The sequence below is a fragment of the Mustela nivalis genome (assembly GCF_964662115.1).
Source record: "Mustela nivalis genome assembly, chromosome: 12".
NCBI classification, from domain to species: Eukaryota; Metazoa; Chordata; class Mammalia; order Carnivora; family Mustelidae; genus Mustela; species Mustela nivalis.
The window spans coordinates 74839825-74863868 of record NC_139031.1 but is presented as its reverse complement, the minus strand read 5'-3'; the positions used below and the strand labels follow the sequence as shown (position 1 = coordinate 74863868).

The 24044-nt window shown below is 34.5% G+C and overlaps 1 pseudogene across 1 annotated transcript; it reads left to right on the top strand.

The window, feature by feature from the left end:
* The first annotated feature begins 2118 nt into the window (after positions 1–2118).
* On the top strand, positions 2119–4123 carry LOC309845767 (deuterosome assembly protein 1 pseudogene; annotated as a pseudogene). The gene has a single exon. The product of its transcript is annotated as a deuterosome assembly protein 1 pseudogene (transcript).
* Positions 4124–24044: the final 19921 nt, after the last annotated feature.

Below are 24044 nucleotides of genomic sequence, written 5' to 3'. Positions count from 1 at the left end.
TTCTTGGTGACTCTTTCCTTTCATTTTAATTTAATAAGTAAATAAATTTATTTATCTATTTATTTATTTTTTGTTCAAAGGTGATTTTATTAAAGCATGGGGATAAGACTCATGTGCAGAAAGAGCTGCTGCTGACTCTTTCCTTTTAGACAGGATTTTCCTGTTTTATTCTACAGAAATGGCTGGTTTTATATTCTCAGTCAGAAATAAATTTACTTCTGTAATTGTAACTCCTGGTTCACCATTAAAAGGGAAAATAAGGAAACCACTGATGCAGAGAACTTGATATTTGAAATATGTACAAATGCAAATTGATACAAAGATGCATTGATAGAGGCATACAGTTTTTATTTCATGATTACTTGAGCTAACTGATTTTTACTAAATCTTTTAGGGACTTCCCATATTTAGCCCTCTTCATCCTCACCTCATACCCACTGTGTACCACAAATATTTACAAATGTAAATATTAGTAAATCTTTGACTCAAGAATTTAAAAATATAAGTCTCTATATGAAATACCTTTAAGCACATTCTTTGCTCTATATTCTTACCTGACACTGAGTAATACCTGTTCTGCATATCTCACAGAATAGTTATAAAATCATATGAAATAATATACATGAAGTATCCTTTAATAAAGGTCATATGCAATAATATACATGAAATATCCTTTAAAAATAGAAGGCACCATATTACTATAAAGTGTTTTAAGTTTTTGTTTTCTAAGATTTTGACTAACTTTTTGAGGTGAAACCATGGATGCTATTAATAAAATGGAAAGGCCAATAAGATCCTGATAAAATACTCAAGAATAATAAAGATCTGCATAAGCTCTTCCTTGGATTCAGTGAAGTCTAATGCTTTTAACCCCTTCCTCCCACTCCTACACATATCCACTGATCCCCCACCCAAATATAGAGTATCAGTGGAATGGTGTCACTTAGAACCTCTAAGACACTAATAGGTCTCCAGATCAGACCCTGACACCTGAAGAATGCCATCTTAGTTTTATTTTTTGAATATTTTATTTATTTATTTATTTATTTATTTTATTTATTTATTTATTTGAAAGAGAGAGCAGGTGGGAGGGTAGAGGCAGAGAGAGGGAGACAAACAGACTCCTCACTGAGCAAGGAACCCAATTCGATTCCAGGACCCTGAGATTACAACCCAAGATAAAGTCAGACACTTAATCAACTGAGCCACCCAGGGACCCCAACCATCTTACTTTTAAGCTATTACTCTAAAGAAATAATTCATCATATGTGCAATACTCCAGCAAGTATAGTGATTGTTTTAACAGCACTGAAACCAAAGTTACTTTTTTAGTGCATATATCCATCCAATGAAATGAGGGCTACATTATCGCCACAAGTAGAATCTATTTGGCAGATTTAAAAAAAGAAGGTGCTAAAAATTTGCCACTTGATATTCTTGAAGTAATAAATACTTTTTTTACACAGTATATTGCCAGGGTGTAAATTTTGATTGAAAACAATAAATTCATAGCTTTAGTCAGAGTAAGTGGACTCATTACCTTTTTAAAATATTTGTTTATTTATTTATTTATTTATTTGACAGAGAGAGCACAACTTGGGGGGAGGGAGAAGCAGACTCCCAACCAAGCAGGGAGCCTGATGTGGGGCTTGATCCAGGACTTCGGAATTGCGACCTGAGCCAAAGGCAGATGCTTAACTGAGCCACCCAGGGACCCTGACTCATTATTTTTTACAACTTTTGTTTTATTTTATTTTAATTTAATTACTTAACATATATTATATTATTATAATTAAGTGGTTCATCACTTGCATATATCACCCAGTACTCATTGTATCTTGTGCCCTCCTTAATGCCCATCACCCAGTTACCCTATCCTCCATTTAGAAATATTACTCATCCATCAAAAAAAAAATAAATAAACCTTACCATTTTCAAGAACATGGATGGAACTAGAGAGTATTATGCTGACTCATTACTTTTAATTAAAAAAAAAAAGATAATTCTCTCTGTCTCTTACTCTCATTACTCTCTGTACCCACGTGATTAGGTTTCTCTAGGGTCATTTTGTACTTCCCTCATCCCTCTTTCATTGCAATATAAAGAAACCTGGGGTGGCGGGAGCGCGGCGGCGGGCAGCGGGGCCCCTGGGGGCGGGCCGGGCTGGGGTTGACCCCAGCGTTCCTGCTCCCGGGGCCTCAGATCTCTCGGGAGAGTGCGGCGCGGTGCAGACTAAAAATCAAGACACAAACCAGATGCAACAGTTTCTTGACATGGAGAACCAAACCCATAATGCGATGGGAGCTTCTCCTTGTGAGGCCGAACTTCAGGAATTAATGGAGCAAATTGACATCATGGTAAGCAACAAAAAATTGGATTGGGAAAGGAAAATGCAGGCTTTGGAGACACGATTAGGTCTTCGGGATCAAGAGTTGGCAAATGCACAAACATGCTTGGATCAGAAAGGCCAAGAGGTGGGCTTACTTAGGCAGAAGCTAGACAGTCTGGAAAAATGTAACTTAGCAATGACGCAAAATTATGAAGGACAACTGCAAACCCTAAAAGCTCAATTTTCCAAACTGACGAATAGCTTTGAGAAACTGAGACTACACCAGATGAAACAAAGTAAAGTTCGGCGAAAGGAGTTACCGCACCTCAAAGAAGAAACACCCTTTGAACTGAGCAACTTGAACCAGAAATTAGAGAAACAGGCACAAAGTTACCAAACTCAACTCAGCGGTAAAAAGCAGTGCTCAGAAGACAGCAGCTCAGAAGATCCTCGGTTGATGTGCGACCCGGATCATAGTTGCGAAGCCAGTGAAAGAGATGAGTTCATTATTGAAAAACTAAAGTCAGCTGTGAGTGAAATAGCATTAAGCAGGAATAAGTTACAAGATGAAAATCAGAACCTCTTACAAGAACTGAAGATGTACCAAAGACAGTGCCAGGCCATGGAAGTAGGACTCTCAGAGGTGAAAAGTGAGTTATAGTCACGTGATGATCTCTCGAGAATCATAGAAATGGAACGATTCCAGCTGCACAGAGAATTATTTAAAATAGGAGAGTGCCAAAATATTCAAGAAAGTAAAAAAAGACTTGAATCATCTTATTCACCTTCTACTAAAGAATCAGAAAGGAAGAGGAAAGAGCTGTTTTCAGTGAACCTAGATCAACCAAATCATGAAAAAGAATTGAACAAGATAAGAAGGCAACTCTATCAGGAGGAAGAGGACCACGGCTCTGAGCAGGAAAGAATGAGGAATGAAATCTCTGACCTAACCGAGGAGCTTCATCAGAAAGAGATCACTATAGCAACTATCATGAAGAAAGCTGCCCTTCTGGAAAGACAGTTAAAAATGGAGTTAGAAATCAAAGAAAAAATGTTAGCAAAACAACAGGTCTCAGATATGAGATATAAAGCTGTCTGAATGGAAAACACACACCTGAAAGGAATGATGGGAGATTTAGATCCTGGACGGTACATGACTATGGACTTCACTAACAGGGAACATTCAAGGCATACATCTATTAACAAACTGGAACACGAGAATGAAAGGCTCCGAAATGATCTTGCAAAACTTCGTGTCAATGGCAAATCAGCATGGGCTAACCAAAATACCTATGAGGAAATGGGACAGTACACCTATCAAAACCAAGTAAAAATGGAAAAACATGAAGATAGTCTCCCCCAGATATAGTCTTCCCAGCCTCTCTGGCTGCACAGCATTTCCTTCTGGAGGAAGAGAAACGAGCAAAAGAATTTGAGAAACTTCTAAATACGCATATTGATGAACTGCAAAGACATACAGAATTTACTCTTAATAAATACACCAAGCTAAAACAAAATAGACAAGTATGAGCTTTTAAACTCTTTTATTTGCTTCCCCCACCCCAAGAAAAAAAAGGCTCTGGCAAAATATTTACAAAGCTGAATAATGAAACTGAGAAATTTTGTTCTGTTTTCTTAAGAAATCATTTCTGTTAGGCAGCTAGAAAATATTTTGTTCGATAAAGCTGTTTGTATTTCTACATTTACATAGTAAATTGTTTGGCTGCAGAGTAATGAGAAAATAAACGTTGACTACTCCAAAAGAGATTTGTTTCCCAGTCTAAGGAATATTGTGGAATTCAATATGGGGCTTTCCCCCACTTGAATCGTGTATACTGAAAATGCATTTCATCTGTAACACAAAATGAGGGAAAGGGAATGCCGCCTTCCAAATACCAATGCATCGAGCACAGCTCACTTGTTCTAGGTCTGGAAACTCGAGGATTTTTAAGAACGAAAAGACATTATTTTGAGCTATGTCAACATCCTAAAATTTCTTTTAGGAAAAAAAAAAAAAAACAGTACAGCTTTACTGGTTTCGTGTTCATCCTTGTAATGTCTCTGTTTTAACACAATGAGACATGGAACAAGCTGTTTACACACTTAACATATATGTGCCAGCCAGAGATTAAAGCTTTCCTGTTAATGTTAACTACTTCATGGACATGAACAAGATCAAGAAGATATAAAACATTACTGCTGTGACATTCTTCTCTGTAATACCTCTGTTGTTAATATAATAAAGGAATACAAAATTCTGTGGACTGAAAACACAAATGCCAAATCTGTATACAACAGTAATAGCATGGTAGTGGACAATAAAATTCAAGTTACAAAAAAAAAAAAATATATATATATATAAAGAAACCCATAGTAGTCTCCCCTGCATACCCAGATCTTAAATGTTGATCATCAACAAATGTTACTTGATTGAATTGTATTTATTAGATAATTATGAACTTAAAGGATGTGGATCTTATACATTGAATGTTTCAGGTGAAGAATGGAAGCATATTAATTTCCATGACTGGAAGCTGTCATGCTCAACTATTTGAATTAGAGTCCCCAGCAAATGAATATCAGCAAATCCATTTTTTGCAATAAGTTTCTTCATCCATAAAGCTCTTCCAATTGCTGACAGATGATCTATCACTTTGTCTTAAGATATTATAGTGAAAATAACTAAGTGAATTATTGGTATAATATGGAGAGCTAAAAAGAATTAAATGGGTATGGTTTGCCAGTTGTCTGATTGCAGTACTATTTCATACTTTCTGGGGCACTGTCATGTAGGAAAGTACTATCTACTTGTTTTCAGAAACTAGGATTCATGGCAAGCCTGTTATCCTTATAGAGATCACAGCTTACTTAACCCAATTTAATTATACTGGGAAGTGTTTTTTACATATTTGAGACATTTTGTGAGAGGAATATTATTAATTATCAATAAACATGGTGAATCATTCCACATATCACACCTAAATATGTGATACCTTTATTGCCATATTTTTCCAATTTTGTTAAATGAATAGTTCTTTTTCATTTGATTATTTTCATTTCCATCATGCTAAATAATTTCTAAACACTTTTAAACTATTTTTTTATTTATACATACTCCCATAACTTCCTATAGGAATCTGAGGCCGCTAAAGAGATGTTTGAATGTAGAGAAGTAGCCATATATCCTGGACTTGGGTGTGATAATATTTAAACACGTATTTGATATCGCAGTGGCAAGTGGACATTACTGAAAAATACACATTTAATGACTATTTATTTCTTCTGAAAATATTTGCTATGTGGAAGATAGTGAGGTAGTAGTAATGCTAAAGACAATAGAATAAGAATGCCATTGTGCTCATATTGAATCCGGGTTCCTAAATTCCTTGCTGTGAGACATTATGCCAGTCATTTAACCTCTTTTTGATCAGTTTCGTTATGAGCAAAATGGGTTTTATAATAGAACCTAGTTCTATAAATTTTGTTCTTTTTCCCCTATGGATGAAATACATATAAATGTCTTGCAATATTATCAAGCATGGAAAAAGAGAATAAGGATTTTCTGCACTCCTGCTACGTTTTTTTTTTTTAAAGATTTTATTGAATTATTTGAGAGAGAGAGAGAGAGAGAGAGAGCCTGAGCAGAGGGGAGGGGCAGAGGGAGAGGGAGAAGCAGACTCCCCTCTGAGCAGGGAGTCCCATGTGGGGCTCCATCCCAGGTCCCTGGGATCATAACCTGAGCGAAAGACAGATGCCCAACCAATTAAGCTACCCAGGCACCCCAACATTCTTGGTACTTATACCTTATATGAGTTGTATTGTCATTAAGAGAGAGATTGGCAGAAAAAGAAGACAGTAAGTGTGAAGAATGAAGAGAATATAGAGATGCAACCAAAGGATAATGCCTTGCTTATGACACGTGATGAATACAACCTGGATAACAGCTACTTAAACGACAATAAACTCATCTTGTTTGAGTCCCTCCATCATTCACATGAGAAAACAAAAGTCTGCTGTATTGAGAGTACTTTCTCAAGTTGGTAGAAAAATGTATAGCAAGATTACCACGTAGGCTTCACTAGAACTCTCACTCTTAGCTGTTTCAACTCGCCACCACTTCCAATAAACTTGACATGAAGCACTACGTGTATCACGGCAGCAAATTTTCTTTCCAAAGCTCAAGTGAATTTTTTCTGAACTAGGGAGGGAAAATGTAGTTGCACTCCAGAAAGTGTAGTGTGCTGGATCCTAAATCCTAGATCCAGTCTACTTTGCATTTTGTGCATTTTAGCATGCCATTTGGTTTCCTTGAATTCTTTTCTAATTAAAAAGTGCATTAAAATCAAATAAAACTGTAAAAAAAGAACTAAACTAGATGATCTCAATTACTCCTTACAAATTTGTTGCATAGAGAACTGTGTTACCTCCAACAATGACAGTATTAAATTCTTATTTGAAGTCAATGAATATTTTTTGACTATATTTCAGAAATATAGCTGGAAATGGAGGTTTTACCCCCAGGGGAAACCCTCGTGAGAGAGATTTCAACTAAAGAAAATCAAAGATCAATAAGTCAGTAAACATAAAAGGAGTACAGTCTTGCAAAGCTGAGGGGGGTTCTCAGTGTCTTATGGATCCAACTTAAGATCTGTCTCTTGCTATTTTAGCCTGTATGAATCTCAATCTCCACCATTCTAAAATGTGGATTATACTGTGAATATTTTGAGCAATTCCCCAGAACTAATTTCTCTCTAATCTCTTTCCAACAGTCTGTGGTTTTAACTTGCAAAATCTGGTGGTTTTAGAAAGTTGACCCAGGGGCGCCTGGGTGACTCAGTGCATTAACTGTCTGCCTTCAGCTCAGGTCATGAACCAGGAGTCCAAACCCTGCCTTGGGCTCTCTGCTTCTCCCTCTCCCACTGTCCCTCTACCTGCTTGTGTTCTCTCTCTCTCAAATAAATAAATAAAATTTTTTAAAAAGAAGAAAAAAAATAGAAAGCTGGCTCCATCTTCTTGCTAAAGTAGAGCATGTGACAGAGGCTTAACAAATAGTGTATGCCACCCCCAGTCCAAGTTTATGACCTAAATTCCTCAACTCAGATTGTAAGTCACAATGTTGGCTTGATACGTGGGAGGAAAAAGCACTGCTACTCTGTGTAGATACACCCCATTACTACTATAAATATTTTTTAGAGCCAGCACTGGAAAGGTGCAGAACTCAAAAAACCCAGGGGGAGTTTGGAGCTTTGATGACACTGTCACCAGACTTCAGTGAAGCCCATGATCCTTTTAAACTTTTCAGTTAAGTATACCAATAAATTTTCTTTAATTTTTCCAAAGTATTCAAGATGGATTTTCAAGAATTTGCCATATAAACATCTGACTAAGGGGAGATAAGCCCTCTGGTCTGAGGGTTCAAAGGTTTAACAATATAGGTTGACAATCCTCATCTAAATTCTCTGAGGAAAGATGTGCTTCAGAATACATATTTTTATTTCAATTTTTAAGCAGGACATGTAGACCATATACTATATAAGAGTTAACACCACCAGAGAGATCTGTGGCAATAACCTGTAATCAAACTTAGTATTTCTGCTGCAAACTGTCTGAACAATTACAATTAATGGGATTTTTCCCCCCAAAAAAGGCTATAAACAGCCTATTGATTGTTCAACTCAGGCTTTGCTGAAAAGTGTATTTTAAAGTAAAATTTTGATGTGTATCTCTCTGGAGTTTGAATGTGCAGTTGAGGATATATATATCTCCCCCCCCCCCCATTTCTCCATCTTTGTGTATACACACACACACACATAAATACATGTGTGCATAAATGTTATGTCATACTGTAGGTTCTTACTTGCTTTATAAAAATCACTTTGGTAGTTCAGTTACCATGATATGGATTATTTCTTTATGAATAGAATTCATAGTCAAATTACATCATTATCCTTATTAGCATCATCTACATTATGAAAAAGTTGGATTATAGTTTACTTTTTTCCTGTTTCTAAAATGTACTTAGACTAAATAGGAGCAAAGCTTTCTAGAATGTGAAAAATATTTATATTCTGAACAGATGTCTTAATTAGACTTTTCACTATTTTCCTCCTTCAACACAAAACATTAAGTATCAGTCTGACATCCATTATGATAAGTAACCCAGCTCTTGAAGAACATGTGCTATGTCAGTAATCATTCATTCTGTTTTTGATGACTGATAAAAATGGCCCAAGTTAGTTCTTTTTAGAGATTTTCAACAAATGCAAAATAACATTTTTACTGTTATAGTAGTTTCCTCTCCCACTAAAATCATATGAAGCATATTAAAATAGATATAACACTCATGAAAGGGTTAAGAAAAAAGGAAGAAATATCATATTCAGTATGTAATAGATGAATTTGAAAAATTAGATTTTTTTGTATCAGGTGTATTAATCATTTTTGGTAATTTATTCTATGTATTAAGGAATAATACTCTCTGACAATTAGAGATAAATAATATTAAAAAAATTCTTCTAACCTTTACTTCATTAGGTATTTCCAATTATATTATTCTCATCATTTTTTAATATAAAGAAACTAATAAATGAGGAATAAGTGTCAGTATTCTAAATATATTTTCTTCTAAATATAAACAGACTATTTGTAACCTAGAAGAAAGTAAGTTTGTCCTAAAATGTGGTTATTATTATTAATAATATTAATGACATTATTTTATAATGACATAGTTTTTTAAATTCTCAGAGCACTTTGCTCTTAGCTTGAATTTTGCCTTCAGAATATAAATAATCTGTTTTTTATATGGTTTTGCTCTTAATTCAAGTATACATAGTCTACTCAAATGTTTAGTATACTGACTGTGTCTGTCAGGACATAAAAGACCACAAACCTCAGTGTAGCTATTTTAGGTAAAATATAAATTCATTAAAATATAAAAATAGTCCATCAAATTTCCTTCATGTCAGAAAATCAGTCTAGACATCCACAGAGCCAAGAATAATCACCAAAACATAGCAGTTCTCTACCCTTATAAGCTCCTACTTTGGCTACTGTTAAGCCCAAAAATGACAGCCACTCGTGCAGCCTTTTTACTACGAGCCTGACCATTGCTACACCTGCACAGTGTCTACTTGTCCACAATGCTCACGGAAGTGGTTTTTGTATAAAGGCTCATTCATGTCCCTTTTCTCCTAATCAACATCCCATGGGTTGTAGGCAGATTGTGAAGTTTGTATCTATTTGAGCTTGGCTTCAAGAGAGATGGGAATGTGTTGCTGGCTTTAACTTTACAGAACAGATGTTCTTAAAAAAGATAATCTTGAAATTTAGAGAAGTGTGTTACATTCCCAGATGACCAAAACACAATGGGTTCTTTTGGTCAAAATAATAGGATTTGAAAATTTTATATTTTTAGAAAACCCAGAATCTGTTTTCAGTGTCATTGACAACAAACTGCTACAGTGCTGATGGTGGAAGCAGCATTAGCAATGGAAATATTAATCATGAAATTGCCACACTGGCAGAGTTGTCTGCAAAAAGGCAATGCCAGGCTGGATGGCAATGCCATTCCTGATGACAGGGATAGCGAGGAATTAACTGTGGGTTCATGGTCTTCATTGTCCTCAACCGATGCATCAATATCTTGAGTGCTGACAACCTTGTCTTAGCAGCAACAGAACTGTTGCTCTGACAGTAACAAGAAGTGAAGGCATTTTTTTGATGGTCAGTCCTATAGAGCCTTCAAATTTTGCATGATGGAAAAGCATGAGTTGTCCATAGAGATTCAGAATTGTCGAAGACAATTGTACTTTACATATTAAAGACAGCTTGGGTGTGTGTTGGCCGGGGGTGGGGTACTAGAAGATTTCTGAGTGACTAACAATATTTGGAAGGGAATATTTCCATCGAAAGCTGAAGTCCCCACCAGTTAGTGTTAAGATTCTGTTTCAGTTCTGAGATGCATAAGGTCTGATACTCACATTGATTTCGCTGTTTTGAGGAGCCTGCATTCTCACAATGTAAGGAAAGTCACTACCAATAAATCTCAGAATCGATGTCTATATAACTCAAAAATATTTAGGGTTGTCATGTGAAATACTGACTTTTAAATATTTGTAATGAAATTGAAATCTCATATGGGAGGAAGCCCAATTAAAAAAAAAAAAAAAAGAGTTAAATGCAAAAGATCTAAATGAAGCAGAGTTAAGGGTGTGGAAAAGGACACAGTCTTTCCACTCACTCCCATTTCCTAGTTTAGCCTCTCCCTGCCACCCCCATCTCCAAAAAAATTTCTGGGACACTTCTCAGGAGCCTCTGTAAAAATCAAAAAAAGAATGACATAATGGGTTAAGATTAGAGTTGCAAAGATGTGAAAGAGATTATGAAAAAGAGTAATTCCATGTGCTCTGCACAGGTAAGACAGATTTAAGAGTTCAAAGTTAATGACAGTAAATTTCAACCTAATATGGAGAACTTTATAATTTATGGAACTTTCTAATAAAAATGAAATAGGTAACTTTATGAGACTAATTTCCTAATCACCAGATATATTCAGAGATCCGACAGCCACTGACAATGTTCAAGGGGATTTAAACATCAAGAAAATGGTTGTCTTTAAAGTCTAGCATTAGGTGATACCTTTGCCTATATCATCTGCAGAATACTCTTAAACTAACTCCCTGCCATGACCATTTGGTAAATTATAAATATATTTTGAAAATTCTGTAGATCTTAACGTAGTTTTAGATTCCAATGGTGTAATGAATTTCGCATTGCTTTTTTTTCTCTTTCTTTTACTACAAGAAGACCTTTATTTCTTTGAAATTGTGATGGATATTAAGGAGGACATGTATTGCATGGAGCACTAGGTGTGGTGCATAAACAATGAATCTTGGAACACTGAAAAAAATTAAATTAAATTAAAAATAAATTTTAAAAAGTAAATAATAATAATAATAATTCTTGTTTTCCAGATGCTTTAGAGAAGCATCTAGAAGTAAAATGTAGAAAATAAAGTGGAGGTAAAATGTAGGTATATTTGGCCATATATATTGTACCACATATATGTAATTTGTTTGAAAGATCTTCCAAAGGAAGGACAAAAGAGCATTCATGAGTGCTGTAAGTTACACTGCAGGCATTAAAGATAGCATCCACTTAACAGATAAACCAATTCAAGAGGCACTTTACTTGAATTCTGAAAGTAATAGATACTGAGCTTCCAAGGTACAAAAACATGGTGTTTTTCTTGTTTGTGGAAGAGTAGGATGCTTTTTCTTCTGTGATAATGCCTCATACTTTTGCTTTAGAAAAAGTGAAAACTCTTACTCTCTATGAACATTGTCTTGTACAATCCCTCTGTTTTTCTCTGAGTTACTTTGTATAAAATACAGTACTCATGTGATAAATAAGAAGCATTGTAATAATAAGATGAAAGTTTTACCAGAGAAACACTTAAGTATAACAGACCAAATATTTTACCTAATGACATAGTTTTTACTGATTTAATTGAAAACCAACAATTTAATTTAATTGTTTAAAGAAATATATATTTATATTTATAAATTTATTTTATAAATAATATAGTTAAATCATATTTACAACTTTCTTAATTCTGTTTTAAATTTAACTCTATTTTGTGAAAAACGAAAGTGATATAGTTAAAGGTTGCCTTAAGTTGATATTATTTGCTGTTTCTGGCATACATTTGTATAGAATTCAGTGTGTTTTAAGAAGAGAGCTATACAAAGAAACTAGGAACATAGTGGTTGAAATTCTTTAAGGAATAAAAATTCAACATGTAAGACCACTGGTTTTAAATATTAATACTTAAAGGAACTTCTGCCAGTGTGCTATGAAGTTCAGTTATACAGAAGGTATTATGGAATAACACAATGGATGTCAATTTTATATTTTAAGGGACTTTTACAAATAAAGAAAATTCAAATAATCCTCAAATATTCACAGAGACTGCTGCACTTACACAAAAAAGTATGTCTTCTAAATAATACACAGAAGAAACACAGATTTCAAAAGTAAGAAGAGAAAGAAAATAACCAATTTATACATAATGTGTTAGAAACAAACTCTTTCATTGAATGGTTTGATCATAACCTGACTCTTAAGTTCATGATGAGTAACTATTTAAGCAAAGGAAAAAAAGTCAACAAGTAGCAGACAATCCAGAAAGGATAGCATGGCATAGAAAATGAGACCCATATGGGTAGATCCTGGCTGGCAGAGATAAGTTTACATGAGCCTAAAACAGTTTAATCTGAAGAGATCCTCAGCTGATCAGGCATTTTTAAGTCTTGAGGTTGGCCTTGGGGCACACATGAAGAAAGCAGTCACCTGAGGCCTCAGTCAGAGGCCCTGGCCCAGAATGAGACTCATCCATCAGCCCTAGTGTTGCCCTTGACTTTGGGGATGGGCAAGGTCAGAGGAAATGTGACTCCAGTGGTAAGCAGGTCCCACTATAACGAAGCGAGCATCCAAAACTTTTTCCTGATGCCAAGAAAGTTAGGAATATAATGCTGCTCTGTCTTTGCTGAGGTCAGACTGCCTGTGGGATGGTTGAAGGAATTGTATCAGGGAATGTGGGCCACAGCTGAACTTGGAAGAGCTGCCAGATGTGATCAAAGGGAAGGAGTTCTCCAAAGCCTGGACTTACAGGAAGCACCTTCTAAACAAGAATCTATAAAAAAGTTACAGATGCTAGATTTCAAACCCACGCCTGTAACAAGAAGATGAAGAAGGGCACTACATCATAATCAGGGGGTCTATCCAACAAGAAGATCTAACAATTATAGATATTTACGCTCCTGACTTGGGAACACCCAAATATATGAAACAGTAACAAACATAAAGGAAATCACTGATAATGATAACAATAATACTAGGGGACTTTAATACTCCCACTTACATCAAAAGACAGATAATCTAAGTAGGAAGTCAACAAGGAAATAATGGCTTTGAATGATGCACTGAACCAGAAGATTAACAGATATATTCAGAATATTTCCATCCTAAAGAAACAGAACGAATATTTTTCTCAAGTGCACACAGAATATTTTCCAGAATGCGTCACATACTAGGTCACGAATCAGGCTCCAACAAATACAAAAAGACTGAGATCATACTATGCATATTTTCCAATCACAATGCTATGAAGCTTGAAGTAAATTACAAAAAAAAAAAAAAAAAAAGAAAAGAAAAAAAACCCCACAAATACATGGAAGCTAAAGAAAATCCTATCCAAGAATGAATGGGCCGGCCAGGAAATTAAAGAAAAAATTTTTAAAAATACATGGAAACAAATGGAAATGAAAATGAAAACACAATGATACAAAACCTTGGGGATGCTGCAAATGTGGCATAAGAGAAAAAGTATATAGCAATACCAGCCCACCTCAAGAAGCAAAAACAAAAACAATAACAACAACAACAATAACAAAAACTTTTAAAAAAATCCTCAGATACACAACCTAAACGTATACCTAAAGAAGCTAGAAAAAGAACAACAAATGAAGCCTAAAGCCATTAGAAGGGAACTAATAAATATTAGAGCACACACACACACACAAAAGATATAGAAAGAAGCAAATAAAAAAAACCAACAGATTAATGAAACCAGGAATTGGTTCTTTGAAAGAATTAATAAAATTGATAAACATTTAGCCAGACTTATCCAAAGAAGAAAGGACCCAAATAAGTAGAATCACAAATGAGAGAATATTATGAAATATTATATGTCAACATATTCCAAAAATGTAAATAGGAGGAAAATTTCCAAAATTATTCCATGAGGGTAGCATTACCTTATTCCAAAGCCAGACAAAATCTTGACTAAAAAGGAATTACAAGCCAATATCCCTGATGAGCATGGATGCAAAAATTCTCAGCAAAATACTAGCAAATCAAATCCAACAGTACATTAAAAGAATCATTCACCATAATCAAGAGGGATTTACTCCTGGGCTTCAAGGTGGTATGATATTCACAAATCTATTAACATGATACACCACATTAATAAAAGAAAGGATAAGAGCCATATGATCCTCTCAATAGATCCAGAAAAAGTATTCCACAAAGTATAGCATCTATTCTTGATAAAAACCCTCAACAAAGTAGGGATAGAGGGAACATACCTCAACATCATAAAGGCCATATATGAAAGACCCATAGCTAATATCATCCTCAGTGGGGAAAAACTGAGAACTTTTCATCCACAGTAAGGAACAAGGCAGGGATGTCCAAAAATTTGTATGGAACCACAAAATACCTCGAATTGCCAAAGCAATCTTGAGAAAGAAAGACAAAACTGGAAGCTTCACAATTCCAGACTTCAAGTTATATTACAAAGCTGTAGTGATCAAGACAGTCTGGTACTGGCACAAAAACTAAAACAAAAACAAAAAGATGAATAGATCAATGTAACAGAATAGAAAACCCAGAAATGGACCCATAATTCTATGGTTAACTAATTTTCAACAAAGCAGGAAAGAATATCCAATGGAAAAAAAAGATAGTCTCTTCAACAAATGGTGTTGGGAAAGTTGGACAGCTACATGAAAAAGAATGAACCTGGACCACTTTCTTACACCATACACAAAAATAAATTCAAAATGAATGAAAGACTTAAATGTGAGACAGGAAACTATCAAAATACAAGAGGACAAAACAGGTAGAAACTTCTTTGATATCAGCTTTAGCAACTTCTTACTAGATTTGTCTCCAGAGGCAGGGGAAACAAAAGCAAAAAGTGAACTATTGGGACTTCATCAAGATAAAAACTGCACAGTGAAGGAAATAATCCACAAAACTAAAAGGCAACCTACAGAATGGGAGAAGATATTTGCAAATGGCATATCTGATAAAAGGTTAATATGCAAAATCTATAAAGAACTTACCAAACTCAACACACAAAAAATAATCTAGTTAAGAAATGGGCAGAAGTCATGAATAGACATTTTCCCAAAGAAGACCATCCAAATGGCCAACAGACATATGAAAAGGTACTCAACAAAATTCATCATCACTGAAATACAAATCAAAGGTACAATGAGCTATCACCTCACCCTGTCAGAATGGCTAAAATTAACAACATAAGAAACAATAGATATCAGTGAGGTTGCAGAGAAAGGAGAACCCTCTTACATTGTTGGTGGGAATGCAGACTGGTGCAGCCACTCTCAAAACAGTATGGAAGTTCCTCAAAAAGTTAAAAATAAAAGTCCTTTGTGACCCAGAAATTGCACTACTAGCTATTTACCCAAAAGATACAATAATATTGATTTGAAAGAATATATGAACCCTGATGTGTATAACAGCATTATCAAAAATAGCCAAATAATGGAGAGCCCAAATGTCCATTGACTGATGAATGGATAAAGAAGTGGCATATATACACAATAAAATATTACTCGGCCTTAAAAAAAAAAAAAAAAAGAGTGACATTTTGCTGTTTGCAATGACATGGATAGAGCTAAAGAGTGTTAGGCAAAGCAGAGTCAATCAGTCAGAGAACATTATACCATATGATTTCACTCATGTGGAATTTAAGAAACAAAACAAATGAACATGAGGAGATAAAAGGAAGCAAGCTGTAAAACAGACTCTTAACTATAGAAAACCAGCTGAGGGTTGCTGGAGGGGAGGTGGGCAGGGGGTGGTTGAAATGCATGATGGCCATTAAGGAGGGCATTTGTGATGCTGAGCACTGGGTGTTGTATGTAAGTGATGAATTACTAAATTGTACACCTGAAACCAATATTATCTATATGGTAACACACTGGAATTTAAGTAGAAAGATGGAACTTAAAAACAGAAAAAAGAAATTAAGCTTCCTAACCAAAAAAAAAAAAAAAATGCCAGATACCCAGATACCCCATCATAGAATGATGGCCTGAGATTTTTTTTTTTTTAAGATTTTATTTATTTGAGAGAGAGAACACAAGCAGGGAGAACTATAGGTAGAGGGAGAAGCAGACTCTTGAACCACCCAGGTGTCCCAGGATTCTCACAAAGAAAGAAAGATACTGCTCAGCCATGCTAGAAGAAATATTAAACTGTATTTTCTATCTATAGATTCCACAGACAATATTATAAAATTATTGTCATATGAAGAGAACCTCAATGAGTATACAGCAAAAAAATACAGAGAAAAAGAATCAAACTATAAAATTATAATTGTAGACAAGTAAGTACTATATACATTTAAAAATTTTACATTTAAGTATTTACTAGCTTTTTAAAAATTTGTAATTTGTAGTCATTCATTTTCCCATACTAAATATGCATTCATTTCATGTCTAATTTTATACTGATAGATTTATATTTTTGAAATGAGATCCCTCAAATTATATAAACTTTGAGTTTCTACAATACAAAGATCTGTTCCAAAAGTTGGATAACAGAATTGACCCCAAAAGCCCAGTATTTCATAACATTTCTATTAGCATGGAGATGGCAAAGTCCCACTGCAGTGTATATGGCATTCCTTATTCCTGCACACTCAGATGATAAATTCCTGTTGTAAATCCCCTCTATCCACTCCACACCACCCACTCCGGTGGTCAGTGTGACAGCTAAAATGACCCCACAGATTTCCAAAAGTCCCTGTTTGAGAACCAAGCCAGAAAAGCTAGATAATACTCACTAAAGTTCCTCTAGGGGCAGTTATAGATATTGATACTCATTGGTTCAGAATAGGAGTAGACATAGTAAGTAGAGTATTAGTCATGATAGAACATGGCTTCAGAGTTTCCACTTCCAATTTATGTCTGACAATAAAGAGTCTTTAGATTATGATTTAAAAACAATGACCTGTAGAACCCAGTCCTATGGCTTTTTTTGGTAAGGCTTCCAAGTATAGTTTTTACATTAAAAGATGTCAAAAACAAACAAATTTTTAAAATATGCAACAGATACTATGTGTAGCGTGCACAGACTGAAATATTTGCTATCTGGCTCTTTACAGAAAAATTTGTCTTTCCTTCTTTAGACTATGCCACAGTCATCAAAAACAGGTCAACTGCCCACTCACAATTTTCTCTTAGCAAGGCTTACTTTGTGGCTATTATAGCAGCACAGCCTGGCTGTCCATATGGCTGGGATTTAAGTTAAAAAAAAAAAAGTGAGAGAAGTTTAGAGAGGGATAAGGTGAGTGGGATAGGGAAGAAGATTAGGAGAAAAATATGGTTTAATTTTTTTCCCTATATTATCAATCTGTGTTCATTATTGATTTGCTACATACATATCAGTGAGTATTTCATCAGATCATATTTTTATCTGTTTTCTCAACCTCATTAAAAAAAAAAACATTTTTATGAGCAAATTATTCTGATAGTGCCTTGTTAGTGGCAGCTCCGGAGGTAATTTTTCTGAGGTTTATAATAATTATTTCACTTTTTCATATGGTATTACATGGAGTCCTAGGTCTTTGTGCATATTTTATCCATATTCATTCCACTTATACACTTCTTATCTCTTGTAATAAAATTTTAATTCAACTCAATAGCAAAGCAAGCAATCTCACTAAAAATGGACAGAGGAATTAAGTAGACTTTTTTTTTCCAAAGGATGTACAGAAAACCAACATGTATGTGAAAATGTGCTCAACATCATTAAAAATAGGGAAATGCACATGAAAATTATAACAAGAAATCACCTCACACCTGTTAGAATGATGAGTATCAAAAAGACAAGAGATAACTAGGGCTTATTGATAAGGATGTAGAGAAAAGGCAACACTTTTGTATTGTTGGTAGGAATGTTAATAATTGTAGCCATTATGGAAAACAGTATAGAGGTTGCTTAAGACATTAAAGGTAGAACTACTATATGATCCAACAACTCTCTTCTGGACATACATCCAAAGGAAATGAAAACAGGATCTTGAAGAGCTATGTGGACTATTGTGTCCATTGCAGCATTATAGATAATAATCAGGATATGTGAATACCTAAGTGTCTATCAACAGATGAAAAGCTAAAAAAGATGGGTGTGTGTGTGAAATGGAATATTATTCAGCCATGAAAAAGAAGGGCACCTTGTCATTTGGGAAAACATGGATGGAACTTGAGGCAATTATGCTAAGTGAAATAAATCAGACAGAGGAAGACAAATACACTATGGTACCACCTGTATTTGGACCCTAAACAAAAAGGAGGGAGGAAGGAAGCAAGCAAGCAAACAAGCAAAGAGGAAGAAGGGGAGGGAGGGAGGGAGGAAGGAAGAAAAGACCAAAAAAAAAAAAAAAAAAAGTTAAACTTACAGAAACAGAGTGGAAAAGTGTTTGCCAGGGGCTGAGGGTGGGAGAAATAGAAGCTGGCAAAGGAGTACAACCTTTCAGCTATAAGATGAATGAGGTCTGAAGACTTAATGTGAAACATGGTGACTATAGTGGATAACACTGTGTTATATAATTAAAATTTACAAAGAGATCAGATCTTTTCACCCAAATAGATAAATATATAAATTAATTAATGGTGTGTTAGTTAAATACATAGTAGGAATCCTTTCACGAAAAGTGTGTGTGTGTATGTATATAAAATCACCACAATGCACACTTTAAATGTCTCATATTTTTATCTGTCGATTATATCTCCAAAAAGCTGAAAAAAATTCATAGAGGAAAAATGTTTCAATGAATAAAACCTTGAATCCTTCAATGCCATTAACATTTTCTAAACAGACTGCACATATTTTGCAATTTATTTCATTCCCTTAGAGGTTTTCTTCAGTCCTTCTTAGAATTGATTTAGAATTGGCACTAGCTAAAACAGAAACAATGAGGAAATACTAAAATGTAAAACTCCTTCCTCCCACCCTCCCTTTCTTTCTTTCTTTCCTTTCTTTTTCTTTCTTTCTTCTTTCTCTCTTTTTCTTTCTTGTTTCTAATAGATTTAAAAAATACCCTGTAAAATATTCTTCACATTCCATTTATGTGATACTGCCTAAATAAAATTAGAGAAATGTTCAGTGAAGTTTAGGATGTCACAGAAAATTACTTTTGTGTAATGGAGTAAAAGCTACTAATACATTACAAAAATGACTTTATGTGGGGTCATTATAATTAATACTTGCCTGAAAATAAATTTTCCACTGTTACGAGATAGTATTAGGAAGATAAGTAAGATATTAGGAATGTGGGAGATCACACCTTAGATTGGGAGCACTGGAGCTATGCAGACAGAAAAGGTTTTAATTGCAGAGAGGGCCTAGCACCGAAAGCATGCTAATTTGGAGTCATCCAGTCTAGAGCAGAACTGAATTTCACACCCTTGTGTACCATTATCTTGGACTTGGAGGGGAAAAATAAGGATTGTTTTAGAGAAACTTAGAAGATGATACAGAAGGACATTCTTTTCTCTTGATATCCCAGCAATTGTGTTATAGGATTGTGAGGTCATGGGTAACCGTGGTTCTGTATCGTCCTCCAGTTTCATTTAATTTCCTCAGTCCCACATAAAGTACACACACATACATAAGCATTCGTGGGTGCCTGGCCCCCAACTCCAGCAGAGCTAGTACCCTTGACAGTGAAGAGGCAGGTTGTAAAAAATATATATCGATATATTTTAAAACTTTGGAAGCAAATAACTATCTTCATTCATGGCTCTGCTAGTTTTTAGTTATCATATATAGGATTATTGGGACGACTCTATAGATAGGGGTTAAGAAATTGTTTTCAAACATTACTGCCTTCATTGAAATTCGGCTTGGCCAGTTACTGGCTCTTTAACTGTGGACAATTTGTTTGACGTCTTTAAGTCTCTCTCTCTTTTTCTCTCATTTCCCAAAGTGGGTAGTAATAACAGTTGTACTTACTTCATAGGGTTCTTATGAAGTTTAAATTACATGAAGCATTTAGAACAATGCTTGGCCTATGGTAGTTGACTACTCAATGTTATTTCTCTGGGGTTCCTGGGTGGCTTATTTGGTTAAGTGTCTGACTTGGGTTTAGGTCATGATCTCAGGGCCCTGGAATCAAGCCCCACATCAAGGCACTCATCAGGCTCACTGCTTAGTGGAGAGTGTGCTTGTCTCTCTGCCTCTCCCCCTGCTTATGCTTGCTCACTGTCTTTCTAATAAATAAAATATTAAAAAAATAAAACAAGTATTATCACCCTATAACTATATACTCATATTTTATCATATTTTCCTCAAATATAAGATGGGGCAATTATAATATAAATGAAGTTTATGAATAAGTGAGATATATAAAAGTCACCAACCATTTTATTAGATATTTAAAAACTAAGTAGCACTTCTTAATTTTCTAGAGGGTTCAATTACCAGTTCTTCAAAGGATTATTCAAAATGCCTTTGCATAGTTGAGTTCTGGAAATTAGAATTTTTTTCACCCTTACACTTTGTCTCATATACTCTGTTTCGAACTCTATTTATACTAAGACTGAGAGGAATTTTAGATAGAGGAAGGGGTGTTTAATCTATTAGTAGTATTTATTAGGCACTGCCTGCCCTCTTATCTAGAACATGGTAAAGACTACTTATGTCAAATCTGAAGATTTTTGGAAACTTTTGGATTATTGCAATGCATGAAAGAAACCATTATAAACAAGGCAAGAAAGCATTAGATATTTGCAGAAATGAAACCAGAATCCATAGAATGTCAAGGCTATTATTAGTGTAACCCTTACCTTTTAATAGAAAAAGCAATTAAATCATAGGTTTTTTTTTTTTCATTCCTTTATGTTATTCATATTCTTCAGTGGGACCCTTGGCATAAGCTTTCTTGTGATCCATGATCAAAAAGCTACAACAATTTTCATTTGAAAAACATTTTCTTTTATTCACTTTGCTTTAGCGATAATAGATACTCTGTCATGCTCTTTTCGCAAAGTCTGGTATTTGTCAATTGAATCATACCCATTATTATAGCTTTAAGATTTTATCTTTTAAGTCCTCCATACTTGTAAACTTCTTTCTTGTTTATAGAGGCTAAAGATGAGCTACTAAAGGTCTAGATATTGTCATAAATAATGTAGAATAAAGTCTTAAAATATGTGCCCTCTCACTAATGTATAGCATTTAGACATTTTAAGTTTAAATTCTCTATTAGCTAATTTTGTTTGTTTGCAAATCATAGAAAACTACTATGATTTAGAGAAAAGGTACTTTGTTTGGAAGAATGAATAACACTTACAGACAAGATGACAGGAACTACTAAGAAGACAGGAACTAAATACCTCTCTGAGCCCTACAGCAGAAAGAGATGGGAGGGGAGGAGTATGATTAAGTTCAATTTTAGCTCAATCCTTTTGTCTCTTCTTTCAAGCTTCAGGTTTCACGGAGTGATATTCTTTTTGTACCAATTTGGAGTGAACGTTTCTAGTTCCAGATTAATCAGTGGAGGAAAGAGAAGCTCAGATTTAACTATAGGAAAGAACAATTACAAATCAATGAATCAGGCAGAACTATAGTATGTCTTTACTTCATATTTCTTTTTTAAACAGTTGCACAGATTCAATTTACATACCAAAAAATTCAACCACATTAGCATGCAATTTGTTAATTTTCAGTAAATTTATAGAGTTGTGCAACCAGCCCCACAATCTAATTTCAGAGCATTTCCATCATCCTTAAAATTCCCCACCAGTCAGTTTGTAGTCTAACCCTGCTTCCAACCCAAGCCCGAAGCAATCTCTTTTTGCTGTTATACATTTGATTGCTAATTTTATATAAAGAAGCCGTATAAGACATAGACTTTGCATCTGGCTTCTTTCACTTAGATTAAATTTACTGAGATATATTTGTGATGTATCAGTATTTCGTTAATGTGTTGCTGAATAATATTTTATTGTATAGTTATATCACACTGTATTTATCGGTTGATGTTTGTATTAATTCCAGATTTTAGCTATTATATAAAATGTGGCTATGAGCATTTACACAAATTTTATGTAGACATAAACATTCTTTTCTCTTGGATAATATTCATCAGAAAGAAATTGCTAGGTCATATGATGAATTTATGTTTACCTGTGAAAGAAATTGAAGGACATTTCTTTTGCAAGTAGCTATACCAATTCCCATACCTACCAGCAGTATGGAAAGGTTTTAGTTTCTCCACATCCTGGCCAACACTCGATGTCATCTATTCTTTTGATTATATCCCTTCTGTTGCAGGGATGCATTTGTCTTTGTGCTTTTAATTTGCATCTCCCGAAAGAATATTGACGTTGAGGAGCTTTTCATGTGCTTATTAGCTATTTATATATCTTCTTTAGAGCACTGTGTATTGAATTATTTTGCTCACTTTTAAATTGGAATAGTTGACTTTAAGACATTAAGACATTAAGAAAATGTTGAATTTAGAAGTTACTTATGTATTCTGGATCCATTTCTATATATTTGAAAAGATTTTGGATTTATTTGATTTATGTTGCTACATACAAATCACCACACATTTAGTGGCCAAAACAACGAACGCATTTATTATCTTAAAATTTCCATGGGCCAGAAGTCTGGACATAGCTTAACTGAGTCTTCCAAAGTTGTAATCAAGGCTCTGACAAGGCAGTATTTTCCTTAGGAGGCTCAACTGGAGGATTAACTGCTTCTAAGTTCATTTGAGTTATTGGGAGAATTCATGTTCTTATTGATATATAATTCTGCCTTTTTGGTGGCTATTGGCTGGTGGTCGCCCAAAGTTGCTTGACACTTGAGCTTTCTCATCACGTTTGCTTAATTTATCAAGCCAGTAAGGAAAATCTCTTGCTCCAGTCTACTAAGACTGAGTTATATAACATGGTGGGACTGGTATCTTAGCACTTTTGCCATATTCTCCAACATGAAAGGGACTGTCTACACCGAGTGGGAAGGAATCAAAAGCACAGACACCAGGAGAAAACTCGTGGGGACCACATAAGGTCTGTTCACCACATATCATTTGGAAATATTCTCCTAGACTATAGCTTGTTTTTTGATTTACTTTATGATATCTTTTGTGTTTTGATTTGATATCTTTTGAGTATAAAACTATTCATTTTAAAGAGTCCAAATTGTTTTTTTGCTCTCTTTTCATAGTTCGTACTTTTGATATTATATCTAAGAAATCTTTACCATCTCAAGGTCATGATAGTTTTATCCTTCTACTCCTTCTGGCAGTTTGAGTATTTTAGCTCTTACTTTCAGGTCAATAATCCATTCTTAGTTAATTTTGTGTACAGTGTGAAGAAAGTGTTTAAATTCATAGTATTGCATTTGGATATAAAAATGGCCCCAGAACAATTTATTGAAGATTCTCCCCATTTGGATTTTTCTTAGCATTTTGTCAAAAATCAATTGGCCATATATGTAATGGTTTATTTTGGACCCTTAATTTTGTTCTATCCATATGGTGTTTTTATTACTGTAGTTTTATGGTAAGTTTTGAAATCTGGAAGTAGAAATCCTCCAATTTGCCCTTCTTTTTATAAATTGTTTTGACTATTCTAGGTCCTTTGCATTTCTATATATATTTTAGGATTAGCTAACAAATTTGTATAAAACTTGCTGCTGGAACTTTGATAGTGATTATGATGAGTCTATAGATCAGTTTTGGGATAACTGCCATGTTAACAATATTGAATCTTCCAAACCATGGACAACAGAAAGTCTTTCTCTTATTTATATGTTGATATTCTCTTAGCAACATTTTGTAGATTTCAGTGTATAAATATTGCATGTGCTTTTATAATTATTCTCTTAG